Source organism: Embiotoca jacksoni, unplaced genomic scaffold, assembly GCF_022577435.1.
Source record: "Embiotoca jacksoni isolate LCO1_2020_lvr unplaced genomic scaffold, fEmbJac1.0.p SCAF_21, whole genome shotgun sequence".
In the NCBI taxonomy this organism is placed as follows: Eukaryota; Metazoa; Chordata; class Actinopteri; family Embiotocidae; genus Embiotoca; species Embiotoca jacksoni.
The window spans coordinates 338,735-347,500 of record NW_027185352.1 but is presented as its reverse complement, the minus strand read 5'-3'; the positions used below and the strand labels follow the sequence as shown (position 1 = coordinate 347,500).

At 44.1% G+C, this 8,766-nt stretch overlaps 1 protein-coding gene across 1 annotated transcript in view; it reads right to left on the bottom strand.

Moving 5' to 3' along the window:
• The window catches only part of mpped1 (metallophosphoesterase domain containing 1), a 147,738-nt gene extending 139,197 nt beyond the window's left edge, over window positions 1–8,541 (bottom strand). The window contains exon 1 of the mRNA XM_069156327.1: window positions 8,383–8,541. The gene's annotated coding sequence lies outside the window, so the exon portion shown is untranslated. The remainder of the gene's footprint in view (window positions 1–8,382) is intronic.
• Window positions 8,542–8,766: the final 225 nt, after the last annotated feature.

Below are 8,766 nucleotides of genomic sequence, written 5' to 3'. Positions count from 1 at the left end.
TTTCAATGTGTGCGTGTATATTTCAGTGTGTGTGAGTGTGTGTATATTTCAGTGTGTGTGTGTATATTTCAGTGTGTGTATATTTCAGTGTGTGTGAGGGTGTGTGTATATTTCAGTGTGTGTGTGTATATTTCAGTGTGTGTGAGGGTGTGTGTATATTTCAGTGTGTGTGTGTATATTTCAGTGTGTGTGTGTGTGTATATTTCAGTGTGTGTGAGGGTGTGTGCATATTTCAGTGTGTGTGAGGGTGTGTGTATATTTCAGTGTGTGAGGGTGTGTGTATATTTCAGTGTGTGAGGGTGTGTGTATATTTCAGTGTGTGTGTGTGTATATTTCAGTGTGTGTGTGTATATTTCAGTGTGTGTGAGGGTGTGTGTATATTTCAGTGTGTGTGTGTATATTTCAGTGTGTGTGAGGGTGTGTGTATATTTCAGTGTGTGTGAGGGTGTGTGTATATTTCAATGTGTGTGTGTATATTTCAGTGTGTGTGTGTATATTTCAGTGTGTGTGAGGGTGTGTGTATATTTCAGTGTGTGCGTGTATATTTCAGTGTGTGTGAGTGTGTGTATATTTCAGTGTGTGTGTGTATATTTCAGTGTGTGTATATTTCAGTGTGTGTGAGGGTGTGTGTATATTTCAGTGTGTGTGAGGGTGTGTGTATATTTCAGTGTGTGAGGGTGTGTGTATATTTCAGTGTGTGAGGGTGTGTGTATATTTCAGTGTGTGTGTGTGTATATTTCAGTGTGTGTGTGTATATTTCAGTGTGTGTGAGGGTGTGTGTATATTTCAGTGTGTGTGTGTATATTTCAGTGTGTGTGAGGGTGTGTGTATATTTCAATGTGTGTGTGTATATTTCAGTGTGTGTGTGTATATTTCAGTGTGTGTGAGGGTGTGTGTATATTTCAGTGTGTGCGTGTATATTTCAGTGTGTGTGAGTGTGTGTATATTTCAGTGTGTGTGTGTATATTTCAGTGTGTGTATATTTCAGTGTGTGTGAGGGTGTGTGTATATTTCAGTGTGTGTGTGTATATTTCAGTGTGTGTGAGGGTGTGTGTATATTTCAGTGTGTGTGTGTATATTTCAGTGTGTGTGTGTGTATATTTCAGTGTGTGTGAGGGTGTGTGTATATTTCAGTGTGTGTGAGGGTGTGTGTATATTTCAGTGTGTGAGGGTGTGTGTATATTTCAGTGTGTGAGGGTGTGTGTATATTTCAGTGTGTGAGGGTGTGTGTATATTTCAGTGTGTGTGTGTGTGTATATTTCAGTGTGTGTGAGGGTGTGTGTATATTTCAGTGTGTGAGGGTGTGTGTATATTTCAGTGTGTGTGTGTATATTTCAGTGTGTGTGTGTGTGTGTGAGGGTGTGTGTATATTTTAGTGTGTGTGTGTATATTTCAGTGTGTGTGTGTGTGTGTGTATATTTCAGTGTGTGCATGTATATTTCAGTGTGTGTGAGTGTGTGTATATTTCAGTGTGTGTGTGTATATTTCAGTGTGTGTATATTTCAGTGTGTGTGAGGGTGTGTGTATATTTCAGTGTGTGTGTGTATATTTCAGTGTGTGTGAGGGTGTGTGTATATTTCAGTGTGTGTGTGTGAGGGTGTGTGTATATTTCAGTGTGTGTGTGTATATTTCAGTGTGTGTGTGTGTGTGTGTGTATATTTCAGTGTGTGTGAGGGTGTGTGTATATTTCAGTTTGTGAGGGTGTGTGTATATTTCAGTGTGTGTGTGTGTATATTTCAGTGTGTGTGAGGGTGTGTGTATATTTCAGTGTGTGTGTGTGTATATTTCAGTGTGTGTGTGTGTGTGTGTGTGTGTATATTTCAGTGTGTGTGTGAGGGTGTGTGTATATTTCAGTGTGTGTGTGTATATTTCAGTGTGTGTGTGTATATTTCAGTGTGTGTGAGGGTGTGTGTATATTTCAGTGTGTGTGTGTATATTTCAGTGTGTGTGAGGGTGTGTGTATATTTCAGTGTGTGTGTGTATATTTCAGTGTGTGTGAGGGTGTGTGTATATTTCAGTGTGTGTATGTATATTTCAGTGTGTGTGTGTGTGTATATTTCAGTGTGTGTGAGTGTGTGTATATTTCAGTGTGTGTGTGTATATTTCAGTGTGTGTGAGGGTGTGTGTATATTTCAGTGTGTGTGTGAGTGTGTGTGTATATTTCAGTGTGTGTGAGTGTGTGTGTATATTTCTGTGTGTGTGTGTGTATATTTCAGTGTGTGTGAGTGTGTGTGTATATTTCAGTGTGTGTGAGTGTGTGTGTATATTTCAGTGTGTGAGGGTGTGTGTATATTTCAGTGTGTGTGTGTATATTTCAGTGTGTGTGCAGATGTCTGCATCACGTCGCTCCACAGAACAACCAATCTCTAACTTTACAGACGGATTTACTCTCTTTGAATGAAATAAACTTCATTTATTCCTGTCAAATAAATCCACCTGGAAACCCGACTGCAGCTCCAGTTCTGGTTCAGCAGCATTTTAATCATCTGGATCAAATCCATTCAGATTGAAGTGTTCGGTCTGAAATCTGTTGTTCTGCCTTGTTGCTGACCCGCCAGCATTAGCAGACATGCTAACGTCCCTGAATGAACAAAGGAGTGAAGAGACGCATCAGAACATCCAGCTGCTGAAACCACCGTTCACTTTGTGATGTCCACGTTCAGCCTGTTTGTGATTTCTCTAAGAAGCTGTCCACACCTGGAGTCTGTCTCCGTGTCCCAGCAGCCTTCACACTGAAGTCACAGCTGTGTTCATGTGAGGCGCCACACATATCAGTCCTACATGAAATACAAAGATGACACGAAATATTTCCTCTGTCGTTCCACGTGAATCTACCAGGTGTGATTGGACCTGTTTGTCCATCAGAGACACATGAATCTACCAGCTGTGATTGGACCTGTTTGTCCATCAGAGACACGTGAATCTACCAGGTGTGATTGGACCTGTTTGTCCATCAGAGACACATGAATCTACCAGCTGTGATTGGACCTGTTTTTCCATCAGAGACACATGAATCTACCAGCTGTGATTGGACCTGTTTGTCCATCAGAGACACATGAATCTACCAGCTGTGATTGGACCTGTTTGTCCATCAGAGACACATGAATCTACCAGCTGTGATTGGACCTGTTTGTCCATCAGAGACACATGAATCTACCAGCTGTGATTGGACCTGTTTGTCCATCAGAGACATGAATCTACCAGCTGTGATTGGACCTGTTTGTCCATCAGAGACACATGAATCTACCAGCTGTGATTGGACCTGTTTGTCCATCAGAGACACATGAATCTACCAGTTGTGATTGGACCTGTTTGTCCATCAGAGACACATGAATCTACCAGTTGTGATTGGACCTGTTTGTCCATCAGAGACACATGAATCTACCAGCTGTGATTGGACCTGTTTTTCCATCAGAGACACATGAATCTACCAGCTGTGATTGGACCTGTTTGTCCATCAGAGACACATGAATCTACCAGCTGTGATTGGACCTGTTTGTCCATCAGAGACACATGAATCTACCAGCTGTGATTGGACCTGTTTGTCCATCAGAGACACATGAATCTACCAGCTGTGATTGGACCTGTTTGTCCATCAGAGACACATGAATCTACCAGCTGTGATTGGACCTGTTTGTCCATCAGAGACACATGAATCTACCAGCTGTGATTGGACCTGTTTGTCCATCAGAGACACATGAATCTACCAGCTGTGATTGGACCTGTTTGTCCATCAGAGACACATGAATCTACCAGCTGTGATTGGACCTGTTTGTCCATCAGAGACACATGAATCTACCAGCTGTGATTGGACCTGTTTGTCCATCAGAGACACATGAATCTACCAGCTGTGATTGGACCTGTTTGTCCATCAGAGACACATGAATCTACCAGCTGTGATTGGACCTGTTTGTCCATCAGAGACACATGAATCTACCAGCTGTGATTGGACCTGTTTGTCCATCAGAGACACATGAATCTACCAGCTGTGATTGGACCTGTTTGTCCATCAGAGACACATGAATCTACCAGCTGTGATTGGACCTGTTTGTCCATCAGAGACACATGAATCTACCAGCTGTGATTGGACCTGTTTGTCCATCAGAGACACATGAATCTACCAGCTGTGATTGGACCTGTTTTTCCATCAGAGACACATGAATCTACCAGCTGTGATTGGACCTGTTTGTCCATCAGAGACACATGAATCTACCAGCTGTGATTGGACCTGTTTGTCCATCAGAGACACATGAATCTACCAGCTGTGATTGGACCTGTTTGTCCATCAGAGACACATGAATCTACCAGCTGTGATTGGACCTGTTTGTCCATCAGAGACACATGAATCTACCAGCTGTGATTGGACCTGTTTGTCCATCAGAGACACATGAATCTACCAGCTGTGATTGGACCTGTTTGTCCATCAGAGACACATGAATCTACCAGCTGTGATTGGACCTGTTTGTCCATCAGAGACACATGAATCTACCAGCTGTGATTGGACCTGTTTGTCCATCAGAGACACATGAATCTACCAGCTGTGATTGGACCTGTTTGTCCATCAGAGACACATGAATCTACCAGCTGTGATTGGACCTGTTTGTCCATCAGAGACGTGAATCTGTGTCGCTGCATCTCCACTTCAGTCTGCTTCCACCGTTCAGCCGGGCGACGGCGTCTCTGCTGCGCGACCAGCTGGCTTCTTTAACCTGAGCGAGGCTGCAGTTCAGACAGATATTCTGATGAACATCCACATGTAGGACTGGAGATTAAAACACACCTGTGTGTTCGTCCTGTCAGTCATCCTCTAACATCACCTTCTTTAAAAGGTGTGAAACAAACGCTCCTCGCTGACCTCTGACCTCTGACCCTCCTCTGACCTGACAAAAACACGTTAACGCCTACGTGTTATTAAAGGTGACGGAGACACGTTAACGCCTACGTGTTATTAAAGGTGACGGAGACACGTTAACGCCTACGTGTTATTAAAGGTGACGGAGACACGTTAACGCCTACGTGTTATTAAAGGTGACGGAGACACATTAACGCCTACGTGTTATTAAACGTGACGGAGACACGTTAACGCCTACGTGTTATTAAAGGTGACGGAGACACGTTAACGCCTACGTGTTATTAAAGGTGACGGGGACACGTTAACGCCTACGTGTTATTAAAGGTGACGGAGACACGTTAACGCCTACGTGTTATTAAAGGTGACGGAGACACGTTAACGCCTACGTGTTATTAAAGGTGACGGGGACACGTTAACGCCTACGTGTTATTAAACGTGACGGAGACACGTTAACGCCTACGTGTTATTAAAGGTGACGGAGACACATTAACGCCTACGTGTTATTAAAGGTGACGGAGACACGTTAACGCCTACGTGTTATTAAAGGTGACGGAGACACGTTAACGCCTACGTGTTATTAAAGGTGACGGAGACACGTTAACGCCTACGTGTTATTAAATGTGACGGAGACACGTTAACGCCTACGTGTTATTAAAGGTGACGGAGACACGTTAACGCCTACGTGTTATTAAAGGTGACGGAGACACGTTAACGCCTACGTGTTATTAAAGGTGACGGAGACACGTTAACGCCTACGTGTTATTAAACGTGACGGAGACACGTTAACGCCTACGTGTTATTAAAGGTGACGGAGACACGTTAACGCCTACGTGTTATTAAAGGTGACGGAGACACGTTAACGCCTACGTGTTATTAAAGGTGACGGAGACACGTTAACGCCTACGTGTTATTAAAGGTGACGGAGACACGTTAACGCCTACGTGTTATTAAAGGTGACGGAGACACGTTAACGCCTACGTGTTATTAAAGGTGACGGAGACACGTTAACGCCTACGTGTTATTAAAGGTGACGGAGACACGTTAACGCCTACGTGTTATTAAAGGTGACGGGGACACGTTAACGCCTACGTGTTATTAAACGTGACGGAGACACGTTAACGCCTACGTGTTATTAAAGGTGACGGAGACACGTTAAAGCCTACGTGTTATTAAAGGTGACGGAGACACGTTAACGCCTACGTGTTATTAAAGGTGACGGAGACACGTTAACGCCTACGTGTTATTAAAGGTGACGGAGACACGTTAACGCCTACGTGTTATTAAAGGTGACGGAGACACGTTAACGCCTACGTGTTATTAAAGGTGACGGAGACACGTTAAAGCCTACGTGTTATTAAAGGTGACGGAGACACGTTAACGCCTACGTGTTATTAAAGGTGACGGGGACACGTTAACGCCTACGTGTTATTAAAGGTGACGGGGACACGTTAACGCCTACGTGTTATTAAACGTGACGTAGACACGTTAAAACCTTCGTGCGCACCTTTGCGCTGTCCTAGGATGGTGAAGGAATGACTCATGCTACTCTGGCTGGTGGGTCATGCCCTCTCCCTCCTAGGTAAGAATATTTTGCCTGGAACACCACAGTTCACGTCAGGCGTGAATGACCGTCAGACCATCTGGAAATGTTCTGACGCTGCCGACGGCCTCCCAACGTGAATTCAGAGAAACACAGTTAGTTACGGCTCGATGGGGATTTTAAAATAACAATAATAATTAAGTACAAGTGTAACAATGTTAATACCTTTTTAATGTTTCACTCCTCTGATTGTATATTTGATTTTGATTGTATTTAAATCACACTAAGATTTATATAATTAAAATAAAGTGTCCTAAGCAATAGAACTAGTATTATGATGATTCTCACACATTCATTCAGTTCCATTCACTTTCATTTATAAATCACCAAATTACTACATAAGTCATGTCAAACAAACTAATCTGCAACAAAAGAAAATATCTCTTTATTCTGTAAGAGACAATCGGAGACCCTCAGACATGAGACATGTCCTGTAGCCGACAGTCACTCTCATGGTTTTTGTCTTCTCTGTGAAATCCTCAGCTGGTTTATATATTAAACACAACGGAGATCTCTGCTGAGAGGAAACATAGTCCATAAAGACTGGATCAGGGTTTAGAATAATAATAAAAACAAAGTCAATTCATTGTTTGTCCCGTGAAATAGACAGAAATAAATATCTGTACATTTGTTCTAAAATACAAAACCACAGTCAGAGAAGTAAAATAATAATTTTACCTTCGAATAAATAGCCTGAATGAAATTTCAGAATCTGAATCAGAATAATTAGTGTCAGCAATTTAATTTAATTCAGAATCCGCTGTCCGTTATTTAACGGCAGACAGAAATTAGACTCAGACTGAGGACAATCACACGGTGTCAATAAGGACACACGTCAACATCTCTGAGGGACATTAATGTCCAACCAGAGCTGTAACAGGATCCAGTAATTTACCATCACCGAGGAACAAAGGAGCATCCAGCAGACTACTGTATACTATACATACTATCAGTATGTACTATACTGTGTACTGTATGTATCCTGAGTTTGTGGCTGATAAATGCAGAAACATGATGGATGTTCACATTCATCAGTGGACCAGTCCTCTCTGGTTTCTGCTCCACACAGAGAACTAAAGTCATCCCAGTGTGTCGCTGAAATATTCTGTTTTCTGTCAGAGTGTCTGATTCTGATTTGGAGTCACAGTTCAGTGAAATATGGAAGAAAATATCCGTCCAAGGTGGAAAAATAACTTCACTCATTTCATTCCGATTTCTCGGACACTGCGGAATTAATTACAATCTGAATCTGCTTTAATTCATCTTTAATTCACCGCCACACCCGTTATTATATTTAAATAGTCCGCAGCAGACTTTTTGAAAAACTTTAATAAAAAACAGAAATGACAGAGTTCCATCTGATTTATCAGACTGTTATCTCCTCTCTGACCATCTCACTGAACTATCAGTAAACTCTTCAGTCATGATGTTCCCTGGTTCTCCAACTGTCCCCGACCTGCAGAGACTCTGCAGTCGGACTGAACTCCACTGAAACCCGACCGATAAAACGTTCCGCTGAGCTGCTGCAGAGATGCATGTGGAGACGGAATGAAAGTCGCTATTAAAAAACCAGACAACCCCCCCCCCCCCCCCCCCACACACACACACACACACACCACACACACACACCACACACACACACACCACACACACACACGCACACACACACACACGCACACACGCACACACACACACACACACACACACACACACACACACACACACACACCACACACACACACCACACACACACACGCACACACGCACACACACACACACACACACACACACACACACACTCAGAGCTGAGATTTCCCGGTAAAACGCGGTTCTCTGCGGGTTCCGCGCAGATCTGTGCTCCGGTGATTCACGCGTTTACGGACTCACAGCTGCAGACAGTCAGCTGTAACATGAAGGAGAATCTACCTACCGGCTCCGGTGGTCGGCAGCGGGCAGGCTGCTCGGTGGTTGACGCGGAGTGAGAAGAGGAGGCTGTTCACAGAGACGCGCTGGTCAGTTTGAATGCGCACCCCGTGGTGCACCGGCGGAGCGTCGTGGAGAGATCCGGTTCCTCCCCCTCCCTCCCTCTCTGTCATCGGTCCTGCCCACCGTATCTCCCGGTGAGAGGAGCAGCGGAGGGAGGGAGGAGCTGAGGAGCAGCGGCGGCTCCACGGAGCTCCTTCCCGGGAAGACAGCCACAGAAATCACGGTGGTGTCATGACGCGGGTCCTCCGGGGGCCAGTCCTGGGGGTCGGGGTCCGGGACCCGGACTACGGTGATCACTGTGAACTATCACTGTACTCATGTCTACAGC